An 18,726-nucleotide genomic window follows, 5' to 3' on the forward strand; every position below is an offset into this window, starting at 1 on the left:
TGTGCCTAGCATTCTCCTCAATGTTCACTTGTGGATGGGTATGTTGCGGGGGACAGATTGATATGTTTTCCTGAGTCTTTGACATGTAGAATTTTGGCTTGGATGCTTCTTCGGCTATGTATTGGTCTTGTTGTGTTACATGTCCATTGTGACAGTGGGTAAATCCATTGCCTGTCCCGGGGGTGTCTGCTTGTGTGAGGGGTGTATGTGACAGGGCCTGCTTGTGTGTGTAGTGTGATTTTGCCCTGGGGCTCCCAGTTGATGTAGCTGTCCCCCCATGGAGCATGCTGCCATGACAGTGAGTGTGAGTTCCTGTCCTAGATATCTGACCTTGTTGTCTTGGTGTTTGTGTTTGCACTGGTCACAGGAGGGCCTTGCGCTGCCTACACCCGGGCCGAGTGTGAGGTATCTTGTCAGTACTTTCCCGATCCCTGTGCATTGCGCATGGTGCATGGGTATGTACCTGGGCCATATGGGATGAGGGCAATTGTGTCTGATTTGGAGTTCAACAATGTGTTTTGTGCCACCCACCCTCCCAGCATACCGGACATCCATTCTTGGGTTGGTGCTTCGTGTAGCATGGGACATAGCATGGCCTTGCTTTCTCAATGGGGCATACACATGTTAGTGGCATTAGCGTTATTTTTGACTGTGGTTCTGGCCGGTGAGGGCTTGGGGGTAGTTGCGTGCATTTGGTGTAGTTGGGGTGTGGATGCTATTACCCCCATGTTACCTAAGTTGTTTGTGTACTCACCAGGCTCTGGAACTCCTTGCAGTCCATGTACTCCCACTGGCGGAAGCAGGGCCATCACCTTCTCCTCCCAGGGATGGAAATGTACTGGTCTGCGGGGCTCACCACCTCCAGTGATGTTGCTCTGGGCGTAGTCATCATTCATTTTGCTCTAGACCGCCCTCTGCAGATCGTACCACCTGGCTTGGCATTCAGTCATGGTCCTTCTGATGGGTGCAACAGCATTCACCCTATCGACGATCCTCTGCCACAGGCGTGATCTTTCGGCTATGCTGGTCTGTCTGACTAATGTTCCAAACAGCTGTGGCTCGACTCTGATGACTTCATTGACAAGGATCTCCAGCTCCTCCCTTGTGAACTTTGGATTCTTGTCTGTGGGCATGGTGTGGGGTGAGGGTGTGGATGGTTGTGGGTGTGTGGGTCTGAATGTGACGGTGTGGGTCTGAATGTGAAGAGGGGTTATGTGTGAAGGAGGTTGTGTGAAGGTGTATATGTTAAGGTGGATGGGTGCAGTTGTTTTTGTGTGTGCTCTCTAGCTGCAGTGAGTCTGTTGCAAAGGCTCATGGTTTGTGTGTGTGGGCCCTTTTTATTGGCCCATTTGTGGGTGGGCCTCAGTTTGAATTTTTGGTGGGTGTGTTATAAGGGGTGGTTGTGAGTTTGCCCCACTGTTTGCCTGTTTGGATGTGTCCAGGTCAGTCATTTGCATTTCTTGTGCACTGTAGACGTGTTTTGTGGTGTTGTGCGAGTCGAATAGACCCTCCTTGTGCTGTTTTACAGTGTCCGTGGTTAAGTACGGTACAGGGGTACGAGTCGTACAGGCACACACCCCCCTGGGTTGTGTATGTACGGTGCGTACACCGCCATTGCGTATGTACGGTGCGTACACCGACATTGCTATGTACGGTGCGTACACAGACATTGCGTATGTACGGTGCGTACACCGACATTGCGTATGTACGGTGCATACAGCGCCATTGCGTATGTACGGTGCGTACACCGACATTGCTATGTACGGCGCGTACACAGACATTGCTATGTACGGTGCGTACACCGACATTGCGTATGTACGGTGCGTACTACAACATTGGTGTGTACAACAACATTGGTGCGTACAACATTGCGTATGTATGGTGCGTACACCGACATTGCATATGAACAAGTCATTCCCCGTGTACGGGACGTTTTCCGTACAAATCGTATATCGGAAAGCCGGTCCAGTTCGTACTTGTACGGTCGGACTGTATTTTTAGGCTTCGTACGGAAAAGTGTCCGGGTCCGTCTCGTACAACTTTTCCCGATACGATTCGTACGGATCGGGCCGATCCGTATGTATTTTTCCCGTGCGAATCGTACTTCACGGGTCAGACGTGACTTGTACAATTCGTACGGTAAAAATTACGAATACGAGTCGCACGGTAAAAAAAATACAGGATCGGAATCGACCCCTAAGAGTTTAGCCTGCTGGGTGTCAACGCTAGGACAGCCCTTTTAGACATAATTTGAAGTATGCAAACCTTGGTACAGACCCAATACACTGCACAAGAGAAATTGCTGCAGAAAAAAGAAAAGGTAATAACCTTTACTTGCTATTCTGTAGTAAAGATTTTTTTATTTTATATTTTTACTCACTCGGAAAAAAGAGTCATTTGACATTGGCTGAGAGCATCTCATCAATACGCAATCTGATATTACACTTGTTTTGTTACTTGCTCCCATTCTATGTTGTCTTTACTGCACAGCAGAGTAACCGCTGATCTGAACGGTACTTACAGCTAACATCCGAAGTGTATGTTGCGCATGTATGTGCATGTGGCCAGTGTGGTATATGCATTGTACAAATAAGGGACGCTGAGTAATGTAGGCCTGTGGGTCACATTGTGAAAACCCCAGAACTTTTCCTGTGCACAAGATGGAGGGGATTTTGTTTTCCCAGTCAGTGGAAGTGTATTGCTAACAATCCTGAAGCAGGAGGGAGAGGACCGAGTCACTTAAGTGGAGGCAAATGAGACAGGGCTCCTATAGAAATGTGATTGTCACCTTTTGCTGAGAGAAGTTCCTGATTAGTCTTACTGTAGCACTGCCAATTGGTAGATGGGTGAAGTGGGAGGGCAGGGTGCTACAATCTCTGGTGTTCAGAGTGTGAAGGATCCTTTAGGTGAGAATAGCATTTTGCCTCTTTCCTGATCACTGTCTTCTTGACTGTTCATAGCCAGGAGCAGATAGTTCACATCTCTTTGTGCCTTTGTTGTGTGTCCTCGAGGCTGGAGATTGCCCTGCTGTGAGGTGCATCACTCTGCACAAAGGCTGTGTCAGCAGAACAGCCTAGAGAGGCACTTAAAAAGAGAATCCAGCCCAACCCAGCATGTGAAAACAACAAATGGTGTTTATTCATACAGCAGACTATAATATATAAACATATTTTATGTTGTTTGTCAAGTGCTGTGTGCTGCTTTTCGACTCTTCTCTAAGCGCTCTGGATGGTATAAAGAAGCTACTAATCCGAGCGGACCAGGGGATCTAGCTATGGTGACAGACAATTGTAACTGGTTACAGTTTAGTGTTTTAATTTTTACACTGTTTCCATTAAACCAACTAGGGAAGCATGAGCAAACACGCGAGGCAAACAGCCAGAAGGGCACATGGAAAGAAAAAACACAAATCATGAAAGGCAGGTGCAATGTGAGATCTGGGTCACTAGACATGGAACTAAAGTAACTAAAGTAAGCAAAAGCAAGAGAGGACGTTGCAATGTGCAGCAAGAGATTGGAATACAAGAACTAGGAGCAGACACGAGAAACAGACAGGAGTAAATAAGGCCCATCCTTCAGAAGGAAGGACAGATCTGGCTAGCTGGAGAGGAGCTGCCTTTATCCAGTGGGTACAGAAAAAGGGTGGAAACAAACAGAGCGAAGGAAACTGTAAGAAGGTTCTAGCCCCAGACCGGAGCAGAAAAATCAAAAACAGTCAGTGCATTACATCATCATGGTAAGATGACATCATGTCTGATAGGTGCCATGTTTGAGTCCTGAGCGTGCTTTTGCCCAGCTGGCACATATGTAGCCCCTTGACTGAAGCTTGCATGCCAGACAGTGAGAATGGAGAAACTGTACAGAGAATGAGAGACTGTTGGCAAGAGTGCTGAAAGGAGGTCAGTAAGAAGGCACATAGTGAGAAAGAAAAGAAGAGAGTGCAGTGAGATATTATCATGCAGGAGATGCTTCAAAGAGAAGGGTATGTCTTTGGCTTGGTGTGTTCCCACAGGTTCACTGTGCCAGGAGACCCCATCTCTCTTGCTAGCACCTCTTTCAGCTCCACTCGTGAAGAATTGACCAGTGCATGAGGCGCCTAACAAACAGCTATTTTAGACACAGGAGGAGACTAAGCCTCCACTTGTTCTTGGTCACACCTGCACCAGGTACACATGAAAACATAAGTCAGAGCCAAATCCATTTATCAGTTCCTAGAGCAGGGTACACCAACTCCTTCCTCACCCAGAAATCCATAGACTAGCCCATATAACCGTGCACGGAGAGGGTTAATGTGTCTGCTGCATACATCTTGTTAATCTCAAGTCTATATACACGAATCTCACTTGGGTCAACTCAGCCTACCAGACTTCCAAGGTCAATTAAAAAACACAAGAATCTCTTAAATATAAATATACCTGCTACTGAGCCTTGTAGAAACCATTTATTACTGGTCACCTGGAAATTCAAGTAGTGGTGACAAGCTGGAAGCAGACGGGTCAAGTGGGAAATTCCACCTCGGCAGTCAAGGGGGCAGTGAACTGTCAGGGCCCCAGCCAGCACTGGTCTTCAGTCCCTTCCACACCTGGCGCCATGACTGTTTTAGTCCACACACATCGAGAACCCTTCTAAGAAGAGCCGAGCCCCCGTCAGACCGTCTACGGTGTCTTCCTAAACATGTCACTTTTCTTGTTTTCCACAGCAGGCCCTGTTAATAGCGCAATTAGGGCAAAAAGGAACAGTCCAGACCTGTGATGCACAGAGCTCCCATTCTTCAGAGCGACACAAACCAGCCAGCGGCCCCACAGTCAACAGGCAACAGGGCTTCCCTCAGTACAGGGTCCCACACACAGGGCAAAGAACTCCTTGTCACCAGAGGCCCGGAGGCCAGCGGGCACCGGGCTGCCTTGAGTACATGCACCCATAGATAGGGTAATGAATTCCCTGAAGACCAAAGGGCACCCATGCTTCCTTCAGTTCAGACAGCCAGAGAGGAGGAACTTGACTCCCTGCAGCAGTGATCTGAAGACCAGCGGGAACCCTGACTTCCCTCACTACAGGTTCCTACATTCAGGGCAGTGATCTCACTGGCACCAGGGGCCTGGAGCGTAGTATGCACCTGGGCTTCCCTTTTTACAAGGACCCACAGATAGGGCAATGTACTCCCTGGCACCAGGGGCCTGGAGGCCAGCAGGCACCCAGGCTTCCATCAGACAGGCTGATATACTCCCTGGCCCTAGGGGCTGGTGGCCAGCGGGCATCCCACCTTCCCCAATACAGGCTGCCGTAGAGAAAGGCAATGAGATTGCTTGCACCAGAGGACTGGAGGCCAGCGGACAACCGATCTCCCCTCAGAACAGGCAGCCACAGAGAGGGGCACCGGACTTTCCTCAATAAAGGGTCCCACAAAAGGGTTCAAAATTTCTTGCCATAGGGGGGGCCGGGATGCTATCGAGCACCCCGGCATTCCTCAGTACAGGGACTTACAGATCAGGCAATGTATTTACTAGCTGGGGTCTGGAGGCCAGTGTGCACACAGGCTTCCCTCAGTACAGGGTCCCACAGACAGGGCAATAAGCTTCCTGGAATACGGAGGAGGTCTGGAGGCCTGCAGGCACCTGGGCTTCCATCAGTGCAGGCTCTCACAGACAAGACATTGATCTCGCTGGTACCAGGGACCTGGAGACCAGCGGGCACCCGGGATACCGTCAGAACAGGCTACAATAGAGAAGGTAAGGAACTCCTTGACACCTGGGACCTGGAGATGCCAGGCACCTGGGCTTCCCTCAGTACAGGCTGCTAAAGAGGGCAATGGGCTCCCTGGCACCGGGGGCCAGGAGGTCAGCAGACACCTGGGCTTCCCTCAGTACAGGCTATCACAGACAGTGCAATGAACTCCCTGGTACCAAGGACCTAGAGACAGCGGGCACCTGGGTTTTCCTCAGTAGAGGCTCTCAAACAGGGCAATGAACTCCCTGGCATAAGAGTGTTTGGAGGGAAGCAGGCACCCTGGCATTCCTAGGAACAGGCGGCCATAGAGATCTTGAAATAGGTGATCTTGAAATAAGCACCACATAATGGTGTAAAAGTGATTTTGGAAAGACACACGTCGAAGGGTTTCAATCTGATTAGAAGTGGGTGAAATATTTCTGTCGCCAACCAAGCTGAGCAGAGCAAAATGTATTATTTTACACATTGCAAGGTTGCAATCATGACACTTAAACAACTGCCCCACTAGTGAACGTTTGCAATCAAAAATATATTTGAAGGAACATTCAACCATTAACATTTAATTTAGGGAGTTAATTTTCAGTATGAAAGTGAAATCAATTATAAAATACTTATCTTGCCGAATATCAAAATTGAATCGGCAAAATGGTAATCTGTCTCAGTTTCTACGTCTCAAACTATTTCTGCAAATCTTTTCTGACAAATCACTGAGCAAACTTCATGACATTTCCTTACACCTAACACAATGGATTTCCAAATAATAGCGGCCTACATTAAAAAGAATTGGTAGCCTTTGGTGTTCAGATGGAGGTACTTTAAGGAACACATATTCCTCACTTTATAGGGTACATAATGGTGCAAAGGGGTATATCTTTGAAGTTGGGGCTGATGTTATGTATTGTAATTACCTACAGATCAAGCAGGCTTTCTTAAAAACAAATGCTGTTTGCCACAAAAAGCCAGTGTACAGACCTTCATGTGCATGTGAGTTGGTCCCGTCTCTGAAGTCCTACCAAGGCCCAACATGGCAGCATTTGTGCCCGTTGAAGTTTATGAACTAGTTTTAAGGGAGTTACCAACATATGGTGTTGCAGTAGTCAAAACAGGAATTAATAGCCATTCTTACAACCAAAGCATGCTTTTAATGGTGAAAAGCTAGAGAAGGATTGGTTTAGTTGAAACAATAACCAACTTCTGACTACTGTGCACATCTGCAGGTTGGTAGAGGAAGCATTACAATCTAACACAAATACCAGACTTTTCAGTCTCAGCCACTTCTAGATCAAGAATCAAAAGGTTTTGCGGGTTTGAGAGAGGATAGAGTCAGTCTGTCATTTGCCCCACAAGATGACAGCCTCTGTCAGCTGTACAGAGACAACTCGGGTAAAAGCACATTCATTCTGCTATAATACAGCTCTGCTTACTAACACTGAGGTCACGCTGGATAGAAACATCTTTTAAAAACCAGTAGTAAAAGTGCTCAGACTCTAACAGTACTTGACAATTGGAACAACTACTACATCTGCCGAAGTCCCACCAGTAAAGATGCAACGAAGATACATTCAGTACACTGCAAAACATTCGCTTACCAAGGCCACCAGTAAAGGAAGGAACCAAGCTCCCACCAGCAGTAGGAAAGGTAATGGTAGAATCTAGCAGGAAGACACGAGTAGGAACTTCCACGAGAAGGAAAGCAGAATACAACACAATACTGAACATGGCAGCAAATAACGAAGGAAGATGCAAAATCAGTTACAGGAATCGGGATTCATCATGTCCTGTGGGTACTTCTAGTTTAGACACTTCATACAACATGCACTGTAGAAAGAAAGCAACCTTAATAAGCTCTTCCAGATCACAGTCAGACAAGGTGTGGCTCACTACAACACTGGAAAGGTGAGAGCAAACTGCAGCAGCATGCATTTAAGACCAGTTAAAGTTCCTACTTAAGTACTCACACAGGTATAAGAAAGCAACAATGTTGCAGAACTATGGGTCAGATGTACAAATGTGTAATTTACCGAATTGTAAATTGTGATTGTTAAGAAATCAAATTTTGCAATTCAGTAAATGAAATGTACTATTGAGTAAATTCTGAATAGCGGTTTCTTAAGATTCGCTTTCCTACAATACTGAATCGCAAATAGCGATGTATTTGCAAAATGCAAACGTCACACAGACACACATTGACGGCATCAGAATCAGGATACACCATTCCAATCACATTGAAAAGCATAGGAGCTTCCAGGAAACAACCCAGCTAAACATACCATCTATGTGCATTCCCTGTTGTACCTTGCTTACCTAAGACTTCCTTCTTTTCCACTGTGGTTTCAGCCAATGATGAGGGAACAAAACGAACTTTGAATTATTCCTAGGAAAGAAAATTATGAATGTGATTTAAATGAACCCTTTCTGAAACAATGTGTATTTAAAAATAATCCCCTCTGAAGAGTATTGTGGTTACCTAACAAATCATTCAGGGAGTTCATATTAAATAATACGTTTGAGAATTATTGAATCATTCCCAGTAATCTTCCATCCTATTTCTTAAGACAGACAATAGGCCCAAACCAAGTTAAAGTGAAAAACAAATTAAAGTCTTGTATATCCAAATAGGAGAACATTAAGTAAAAAGTTATTTAGGGACTAGAAAGGGCACTCTTACCCATTACATTATATATTGTCTTTATTTTCAGGGACAAAAAATCCAAGTTTAGATGAGCCCTTAGACAGTCTCTTTATTATACAGTTAATTAAAACCGTAAAGTCCAAACATCGCATTGATACTTAATTAAAGCAGGGATTAAAATTTAAAAGCGCATTATAAAAGCAAGTAGTACAAGATTAATAACAATTCCCAAGCAGCATTTCTGGTTGATGGCAAGAATGTTAAAATTGGCCATTTAGAGCCAGAAGGAAAGTGTGGAGTGCAAAAGGCAATATCAGAATGTCCCAAGGTTTATTACAGTTGCCAGTACCCAGCTTTCAGCAAAGTCCATGTGTACAATGGTTATATAAGAAGGAACTTGAGATTGCTTCAACAGCTCTTAGTGAGCTATCTCTGTGAGTGAGTTGTTAGACCCTGCAAGGTGATCCGATTTTCCCCCCTAGACCCGTCTCATGCTCTTTGACTATTTCTTAGTGCCGTAGCTGTGTGTAGTGTGGTTAAAATAATGTTAATAAACTTCCCAGCCCTTGCTAGAACTTGAGCGGAATTGTAGCTGAAACACAAATCAGATGCTTCCCTGCAAAGCCTCAGTAGCTTCTCCCGATATACTGGGAACAATAGTCGACGACGGTTGTGAGCAAGGTGGGGACAACAGCATAGCAGGTGTAACCAGGACTCATCTGGGTCATTACAAAGCCTACACGTTAGCGGTCTATTTCTCTGAGCCCAAAGCATATTAAAGTCATAAATTGGAAGGGCTAACAGCCTCATGTAAATAATTTTGTTGCAAGTCTGTGGTTGAAGGAAGTAATTAAAGAATGGTTGGGGTTTCCCCTTGATATACGAGGCGTCCAGGGCTGTAAAGAGTGGATTTTTAGGAAGCCGAGCAATGTCGCTCTCAAATGACACTAGGGTAATTTGGCTTTTTATCGTTTTTTTCCAAGTTGACAGAAGAATGGTTGGGTTAGCGAGGTTTGTGGTTTCAATCTTCAATGTGGAGATGGCCAAATGCAGCTGTCTGTACGAGGGGGAGAGTTCGTCCGTGAATATAGTTTGAAGTTGTTCTTTCATGGATTGAGCTGAGGCGCGCAGAGTATAGATGTAAAATTTCATTATATCGCCTAAGCAGTGAAGGTCTTCACTTGCCAGACCCAACTCGATCCTCAGCCTGGCCCTCCTTGCATGCTGGGGAATGGAAAATATTTTCTTATAGGCCATTGTTTGATAATTCTCAAGGAATAGGTCCATTTTGCCTGGAAAGGCCAGGTGGCCATAAGACAATGCTGGGAGCAGTTTGGCGTGTAAGACCCTTAAAATGGCTTGGCGGAGGGGCTGTGCAAGGGCCGATTCAGGCGCCTCAGGCTATGTATAACCCCAGCTCCCTTGGGCCGAAGATGTTTAGGATGGGCCACTTGATTTGCCCTTTCATTGAACCAGACTCCCATGTAATTGTAGCTGGTGCTGGTGCAGGTGGCTATTTATGACCCACCTACTCTCCAAGACAAGATTTTCTTTCTTTGAGTTTCCCAAAAATCATGACTTTAGTTTTTGACTCATTCATCAAAAGTTTGTTCTTTATGTTGTATATGTTAAGGGCAGGGAGCACTCTTTGTAGTCCCGTTCTTGTATGATCCATAATGACAATGTCATCGGCATATTGCATGATCTGGAGCCGCACACCGCCCAATTTTGGGGCAACCAAGGTTGCACCAGCCAGAGCTTTTGGCAAGTCAGCAGTATAGAGGTTGAAAAGTAGCGGGGAACAATACACAGCCTTGTTTTAGGCCATTTTCCGTTGTGATTTTTACAGATACTGTTGTGGCGTTGGTTTTAATCCTCACCCAGGTCTTCTGATTTAGTGACATCAGTGCAGAGAGAAGTGTGGAGGGTACCCCCCAAGAATTTAGCTTATTCCATAACACTCCTCGATTGACTTTATCAAACTCAGACAGTATCAAGCACGGTAAGTAGTAATCCATGCAACACTTATAATGGACGCCGTACCATCTCAATAGGGCAGTCCTCTGTTGGTAAGGGTTCTTTAAATTTGGTTCCATGGGTTCCTATTGTGTTTTTCGTTTTAAAACTTTTACTAACTTTCCTATTTCAAAGGAAAACACTATAAGGCAAACTTACTTTTATAAAATGTGTCCTGTTCAACTATTTTCTAATGTACAAAAATGTGTTAGCTTTCAAAGTAGAAACATAAATTGCATATAGTGTTATTTTGTATTATGACCATATTCCAGATAAACACCAAACAACCAAATTTAAACTAATCTAACACCCTTTCACTACAGAGATGGAGGCAAACATATCAGAGGTCCATGAGGAAGATAATCAGGATGAGGAAGAGGATCAGAACAGTGCCATCATTGATCTTCTGTACTTCTTCAGCACTAACCTATTTCTTTCTCTGGTCGTGCGATCTTGTAGGAGTGATATGCAATCACAGGAGCTAATCCCCAAAACTACCGAAACACTGTCACTATTAATTAAGTGAAAAGTTCTTTACGGACTGTAAAGTGCACTTTCTCCCTTTAAATTATATATTGTCTGTATGAGAGACTCCAAAATCCAGGTTCAGATGAGCACTCAGAGAGTATCTAGTACCGTACGTATTATGCAACACTTCTAATGTATGCCTTTCCAATTTAATATATAAGTCCTCTATTGGAAAGTGTTCTTTAAATCTTGTCTCCACAAGTTCTCATACTAATTTTTATGTTTAAATCTTTTACTAATTTTCCTTTGTCAAAGGACATACTAATCCATGCAACACTTCTAATGTATGCCTTTCATCTTTAAATCTTGTTTCCACAGGTTACCATAGTGTTATCCAGGATTCAAGAGATGCGGGCGACACTAGGGGAACAGGTCAAGGATCGCAGGCATCTACTTCCAGGACATGCAGGGGCGAAGAAACTGGATCAACAAGCATTAGGCAAGTTCAAAAATCGCCATGAAAATGAATAGCTTTTCACCATGGTAATCTTAGACCTGGATTTTTGTTTGCTGCTATATCTGAGAATCATGGCCGCCGCATGCGGGGGTTTCCGATTGCAGCATGCCGATGCACAGGACGCAATCACAATAGACTTATCCGCTTTTCAGGTGTCGGAATTTACCATCAGGGTCATCACTGCGTGGCAATGCATCTTTGCAAGCCACGGCAGCCATGACATCTTCCTCCACCACAAAAATTGCAAGTCCTGCTACAGTTTGTAAAAGAATGTGCCTCCCACAAGATCAACAACATCGTTTACAGATGTACGTCCACCTACACAACATCCAACACATTTCTATAGCCAAAGACTTAGCTATTTTAGGCACCAGTGCTAGGGAAACACAGAGATGTGCTGTATCATTGTAAATACAGCACATCCTGGCATTTTGGAAATGGCGGAGCGCAGTGCTGCAAAATTTGCTGCAGCGTTGCACTGTGCTCTGCCATTTCCTTCTAAGTATGCCCCTAAGTTAGTTTTTTTTCCGGATGGCTCAGTTTCCCCAGGTTATGGGATGTGTGGATAGCACACGTTTTAATTTGTCCAAGATGTACCACAGAATATTTATCTAGAAATCAGAAAAAACAGCACTCTTTAAAAGTAGGAATTGTATGCAATGCAGGGTGTTTAATAAAAGATCTTGTAGCAAAATTGCCAGAATCAACACTCTAACACAAGATGAGCCAGGTGCACCACCCTCAAGAGAATTTGTGCAAATTGAAAAATCACTATTGTATGTACAAAATAAACAAGTAATCACTATAAATATGATTGGCAGAAACATGCATGGAGGATTGTCTTCCATTATTAGTAGCATTGATAGTTTAGCTGATGCCATTAAATCATCATGAGGGGCAATTCATGAGGAGACTCTGCAACAGAATGAAAGATATCACCACATAGTTTGCAGAATGCAAAACTATGGTAAGAATTAAGAGAAACTGGCTACTCCTTTGACGTGCTTAGCAGAAGAACCGTACAAATTCAACAGGAAATAGCACACTGTAGCAAGGATGTAGCTAAGGGTTTAAGGCAGTTGACATCACTTCTGGAATTGCTGCAAACTATGTAAACACGTTCCGCTGATGAGGCAATCTCTGTTCTAGAAAGTGAGGAGGATTTCAGCCACAGTAGTTTGTCTGTGTCTAATGTGATAAGATGTTGTTGTACTTAAAGTCAAGCTGGCGAACAAGAAGAGTACACGCCAGAGGCAAATATTGACAGACCAACTCCTACCAAGTTAAGAAACATTAAAAGGTGTAGGTGAAATGCCAAACAAAAATCTTTATTTTTCCCTTACATTATAGAGCTAAAAATGTGTCTTGAATAAAATTTACTGTGCTTACTTTCATTTTTTCTCTTCTACTTTCCTGTAAATAAACATGGAAATAAGTATGTATATTTTGAGTATATGTCTTCATTACTTTCATTATACTTTAGTTACAATGTACTTACCTTGGAAATCATTTGTTGTGATGTATGTACATTGATCCTTTCCAGCAGTAGCCCTATGGCATGAATTGGGTTGTGTGGTGTGTCAACCTCAGGCTAGATTGGAAGTCACTTTCTTGTTGCGTTGTTGTCCAATTTACATACCACCTAAGGTGAATATTGCAGAGCACTATTATTTTTATGTAGACAGCAAAATCTAGCCTTAAGAAGTCCATAAGTGTTTTAAGTTACTGCCTTGGTTCGGATGTGAGCAACAATGTACCTTCTTTGGCTATGTGTTGTAGCATTCAGGTATGGGTCATTTATCCAAGTACGCAGAGCATATGCACTGTCACCTAACACAAAGTTACATTTTAGATCAGTGCAAATATATATGTAAAAACATATTATACTTTAAAATAATACCTAGTAGAAATTCATCCCTAAAGTCTCCTCTTGAAAGAGGATTGTATAGGCCACAGGCCTGAAGACGTATCAGTCATGTGTTGATTCTGGCAATTTTGCTACAAGATCTTTTATTAAACACCCTGCATTGCATACAATTCCTACTTTTAAAGAGTGCTGTTTTTTCTGATTTCTAGATAAATATTCTGTGGTACATCTTGGACAAATTAAAACGTGTGCTATCCACACATCCCATAACCTGGGGAAACTGAGCCATCCGGAAAAAAAACTAACTTAGGGGCATACTTAGAAGGAAATGGCAGAGCACAGTGCAACGCTGCAGCAAATTTTGCAGCACTGCGCTCCGCCATTTCCAAAATGCCAGGATGTGCTGTATTTACAATGATACAGCACATCTCTGTGTTTCCCTAGCACTGGTGCCTAAAATAGCTGCTTAGTGCCAACACAGACACCCTTGCGCTATAGTGCAAGGGTGCCTGCATTGCTCAGAATGATTGTTCATGTGCAGGAAGGTGTCCCTTCCTGCACATAAACAATCAATGGCAATTTGTTACTTTTGTTACTTTTATGTGTGCTGATTTCTGCAGCAAAGCATCATTCCTGCACATAAACAATCATTAATGGCATGTTGCTGTTTTTATGTGTGCAGCAGAACACCAGCGGCCTTTGATATGGTCAACCATGAGCTTTTGGTTGACCGAATGCGAGAACTCGGGATAGAGGGTCCTGCACTGGCCCTATTACAGTCATTCCTTTCTGGGCGGCAACAATTGGTGTCCCTGGGGGAGTTCACCTCAGAATCTTATTCTCTGCCCTCTGGTGTCCCTCAGGGATCATTGCTGAGCCCCGCAATGTTCAACCTATACGTAACACCTCTAGCCATGCTCAAAAAATCATTCGGTCTGTCTTTAGCATCATATGCGGATGACACCCAAATAATAGATTCCCTTGCCAAAAATGATGGTCATTCCAGTGGTGTATTTATGAACTGCAAATGGATGGACTGCAAATGCTTAAAGTTAATTTAATCAAAAACAGAGGTTATTCTGTTTGGGAACAGCCCATCTGTTTGGTCCCCAGCCTGGTGTCCATCTGAGTTAGACTCACTCTCTACACCGGTCTCGAAAGCTAAAAATCTGGGGGGTTGCTGGACAGGGAATTAAAATATAAGGATCAAGTAAATAAGGTCACTTCATCCTCCTTTCATGCTCTCAGAGCGATTAAGAAGATTGAAAAATCCTTACCCTCTGATCTCCTAAAAACACTAGTCATTGCTCTTGAGCTAGAAAGATTTGTCTTATTTAATAGTCTTTACCTAGACCTGCCCAAGGGTTCATCAAAAATATAAAAAATTCCCTAGAATGCTGCTGCTCGGTTCCTCTTGAAAATTCCAATCAGGGCTGGACTAGCCGTAGCGGGCACCGGTTGTTTACCTGGTGGGCCGCCAGGGTGTGGGCTGGTTTTGGACCCCTGGGAGGCTGTTTTTGTTACAGAGGGCTGCAATATCGGCCCACTGCAACCAACTACCACTGGCTGTTTGCCATGGCCGATTTTAGCTCCCAGTCCGGCCATGATTCACTACATTGGCTCCCAGTCAGGGAGTGCATTATTTTCAAGGCCTTGTGTAAGGTCTATAAGCCCCTTCATGGCAGGGCCCATTCCACTTTAAGAAGAACATTTGGTGGTACACCCCCAGTAGGATCTTGTGCTCCAGCTCTGCGACACACTTGGTGGTGACAGCTTTTAAATGTTCTTATGGGGCGGCAGAAGCTTTTTTAGGTCCATGGACCTTCATTGGAACGTCTTCCCTTTGAATTGAAATCAGCAACATCACTCTCTGTCTTTAGGAAATTCTCCCCGGTGATGTCCAGACGCAGGTAGGTCCCACGATGTGGAGGACCTCATGCTGAGTTGCTCTTCCCTTGCCAATGGGCGAGTATTTTGGAAGTCACGGTTGGGGTTTTGTTTACATCCTCTTCTAGGTGTTCTCCTGAAGGTGTTCTCCAGAAGGTACACTGCACTTTTGTCCACACTTTCACTTTTCCACAGGACTACAACACAAGCCCAGATTACAGGAGATGTGGTTTTTTACATTCTCTGACTGTCCTCCCTAGAGTAGATGAGGACTCCCCGGTCCTGAAGAAATGCAATAGAACCTACTGAACGATTAAGGGCATGAAACATGTCGACCATCTCCACCCCACACATATCACTCTGAGCTGAAGAAAGTATAATTTTCCTCGCCAGCCACGACTTTGTTAGTCAGTTGTTTTTATTAGTAGCAGAGGAATCCAGGGAATAAAAATTTTTGGGGGAATCCTCTAGCTATTTTTAATTCACACTTTTTTTTCTTCCCACTTCTACTCACTACTCACTACACATACGCTCCCACATCTTCCTTTAGCTTCACGTCGGCAACCAGAAAAGACCTCTGGCAAAGGGCACCCCGGTGGGGCGTATTGGGCATTGCAGCACCGGCCCAACAAAGACCTGCCCTATGATGAAGCATGACACCTCATGGGGTGTGTGAGGGGCCCTTGCTCCTAATTGGAACTACTCCATTTACAGTTTCCCTTCTACACCAGGAACACCTAACATCCATTATCCACCATTCCCTTCCATTTCCCCTTCCCACTTCCCTTCCACACCCTCCTTAGGAATTGCATACCTGTGTTCTTGCCATAAAGGGGAGCTGCCACTATACCACGTTATAGTACCTTTCTCCATCTCTATATATAAAACTGTAATTGCTGGACAACCCAAGAGAAACACAAAATACATCAATATCTCCTCTCAAGGTCAATAGTGACCTTGCCAGTCAAATGCTAAAAAGGCAAAGGCCGAAGAAATCATCGCCCTCATATACCAAACAACTTAACAAACAAAGTCTTTCACAGTCTCAGAAAAACATAGCCCTGCACTGAGAGTACCTATTGTTCAAAAAATGAATTTTTAAAATCTAAATACACTTCCTTCTCAAGAGAAATTGATCAAGCCAAAAACAGACCGAAAAATGATTTGAAATCATTGGACAGACTACCAATCTGTCAACTCCTCCTTTGATGAACAACCCCAAGGAAAAAAAAGAGGAACTTTCATAATGATGAGAAGAGGAAATAAAAGAATGAGACCTGCCTTTAACCATGATAGATTCCAGGGACTTTTACAACAGACATAAACATCTCCTCTTGCACAAATTAATCCTTCTCAGCTTGCACGACTTCTTAAAGGTCTCTTGCTAAATGCACATTGAAATGCATTTTATACTGACATTCTGGTTTGCTTATTGTTTGCTCATATTTGCTTTTGTGATTGTGGACTGCCCATTAGTGTCAAACTGAATAACAAGTTACTTACCTTAGATAAAACCTTATCTGATAGAGACTCTATCTAGCCACCGATTCCTTACCTTAGAATATTCCCCAGGTTGGTGCCGATTACAATCCTGTAAAAAAATTCCCCGTACGACTCGTATCCGGTCTTTTTATCGTATGAATCGTACAAGTGCCGTACAAACTGCCAAGTACGATTCGCATGGGAAAAAGTCCATACGAATCGCATTGGGAATTATTCCCCACACGTCCTCGGGTCGGAAAATGTGTCCGACACGTCCTCGGACGATTTACCGTACAAATGTGAAAAGTGAAGTCCGACCGCGGAAGTACGATCCATCCCGTGCGTCCGATGTTACAACCGTATGGAAAAAACACCGTCCGCACTGAACTCCCAGAGCAACCATGGAGACATGTGCCCGCATACGCGCCCAACACTCCCCCCAGCCCTCCCATGTAGGAGTCGAATCCCCACCCGTGTATGTACACCCGTGTATGTACGAGACGTACCCCCACCCGTGAATGTATGGAGCGTACCCCCACCCCAACCGTGTATGTACGACTCGTACCCTCACCCGCGTACGTATGGAGCGTACCCCCACCCCAACAGTGCATGTACGGACCGTACCCCCACCCCAACCGTGTATGTATGACCTGTACCCTCACCCGCGTAGGTATGGAGCGTACCCCCACCCCAACCGTGTATGTACGGACCGTACCACCACCCCAACCGTGTATGTATGACCCGTACCCTCACCCGCGTACGTATGGAGCATACCCCCACCCCAACAGTGCATGTACGGACCGTACCCCCACCCCAACAGTGTATGTACGACCCGTACCCTCACCCGCGTATGCATGGAGCGTACCCCCACCCCAAACATGTATGTACGACCCGTACCCTCACATGCGTACGTATGGAGCGTACCCCCACCCCAACAGTGCATGTACGGACCGTACCCCCACCCCAACCGTGTATGTACGACCCGTACCCTCACCCGCGTACGTATGGAGCATACCCCCACCCCAACAGTGCATGTACGTACCGTACCCCCACCCCAACCGTGTATGTACGACCCGTACCCTCACCCGCATACGTATGGAGCGTACCCCCACCCCAACAGTGCATGTACGGACCATACCCCCACCCCAACAGTGTATGTACGACCCGTACCCTCACCCACGTACGTATGGAGCGTACCCCCACCCCAACAGTGCATGTACGGACCGTACCCCCACCCCAACAGTGTATGTACGACCCGTACCCTCACCCGCGTATGCATGGAGCGTACCCCCACCCCAACAGTGCATGTACGGACCATACCCCCACCCCAACCGTGTATGTACGACCCGTACCCTCACCCGCGTCCGTATGGAGCGTACCCCCACCCCAACAGTGCATGTACGGACCGTAACCCCACCCCAACAGTGTATGTACGACCCGTACCCTCACCCGCGTATGCATGGAGTGTACCCCCACCCCAACCGTGTATGTATGACCCGTACCCTCACCCGCGTACGTATGGAGCGTACCCCCACCCCAACAGTGTATGTATGACCCGTACCCTCACCCGCGTATGCATGGAGCGTACCCCCACCCCAACATTCTAAGTACGTAGCGCACCCCAGGCCCCAACACCAGCACCTTCACCCAACATCGCGCATGTACGAGTCGTACCAAGCCAGACACAAGGACAGCACTGTACAACTAAATTCCCGAAGTACACACCGTACAAACGCTAAAAACGCACGTACACAACCAGGACAAAGCAAAACAACACAAGAATACACCATTCGAATGGCACAAAGCCACAAAACATGTCCAACAAGCACAAAAACAACATATTCACTGACCTGCAACTGCCAAAATCCCAACAGAGGCCCAAAACACAACCACTCCTTATAACACACCCACCCAAACTTCAAACACAGCCACACCCACCAATGGACCAATAAAAAGGGCCCACAGACACAAACCATGAGCCTTTGCAACAGACTCACTGCTGCCAGACCCCACAGACAACCTACAGCACCATACTTGAACCTTTACTACACCTTACACTTGCACACCTTCACACACCCACCTTCACAAACACCCCCTCATCAGATTCACACACACACCTGCACAACCACA

The 18,726-nt window shown here is 45.3% G+C and overlaps 1 long non-coding RNA gene across 1 annotated transcript in view; it reads right to left on the reverse strand.

The window, feature by feature from the left end:
• LOC146865832 (uncharacterized) overlaps positions 1 to 18,726 on the reverse strand; it is a 266,254-nt gene that overhangs the window by 39,565 nt on the left and 207,963 nt on the right. The window contains exon 3 of the long non-coding RNA XR_014970339.1: positions 8,032 to 8,101. This is a non-coding gene — a long non-coding RNA (uncharacterized LOC146865832). The remainder of the gene's footprint in view (positions 1 to 8,031; positions 8,102 to 18,726) is intronic.

The sequence above is a fragment of the Triturus cristatus genome, chromosome 2_1, assembly GCF_964204655.1.
Source record: "Triturus cristatus chromosome 2_1, aTriCri1.1, whole genome shotgun sequence".
Classification (NCBI taxonomy): domain Eukaryota; kingdom Metazoa; phylum Chordata; class Amphibia; order Caudata; family Salamandridae; genus Triturus; species Triturus cristatus.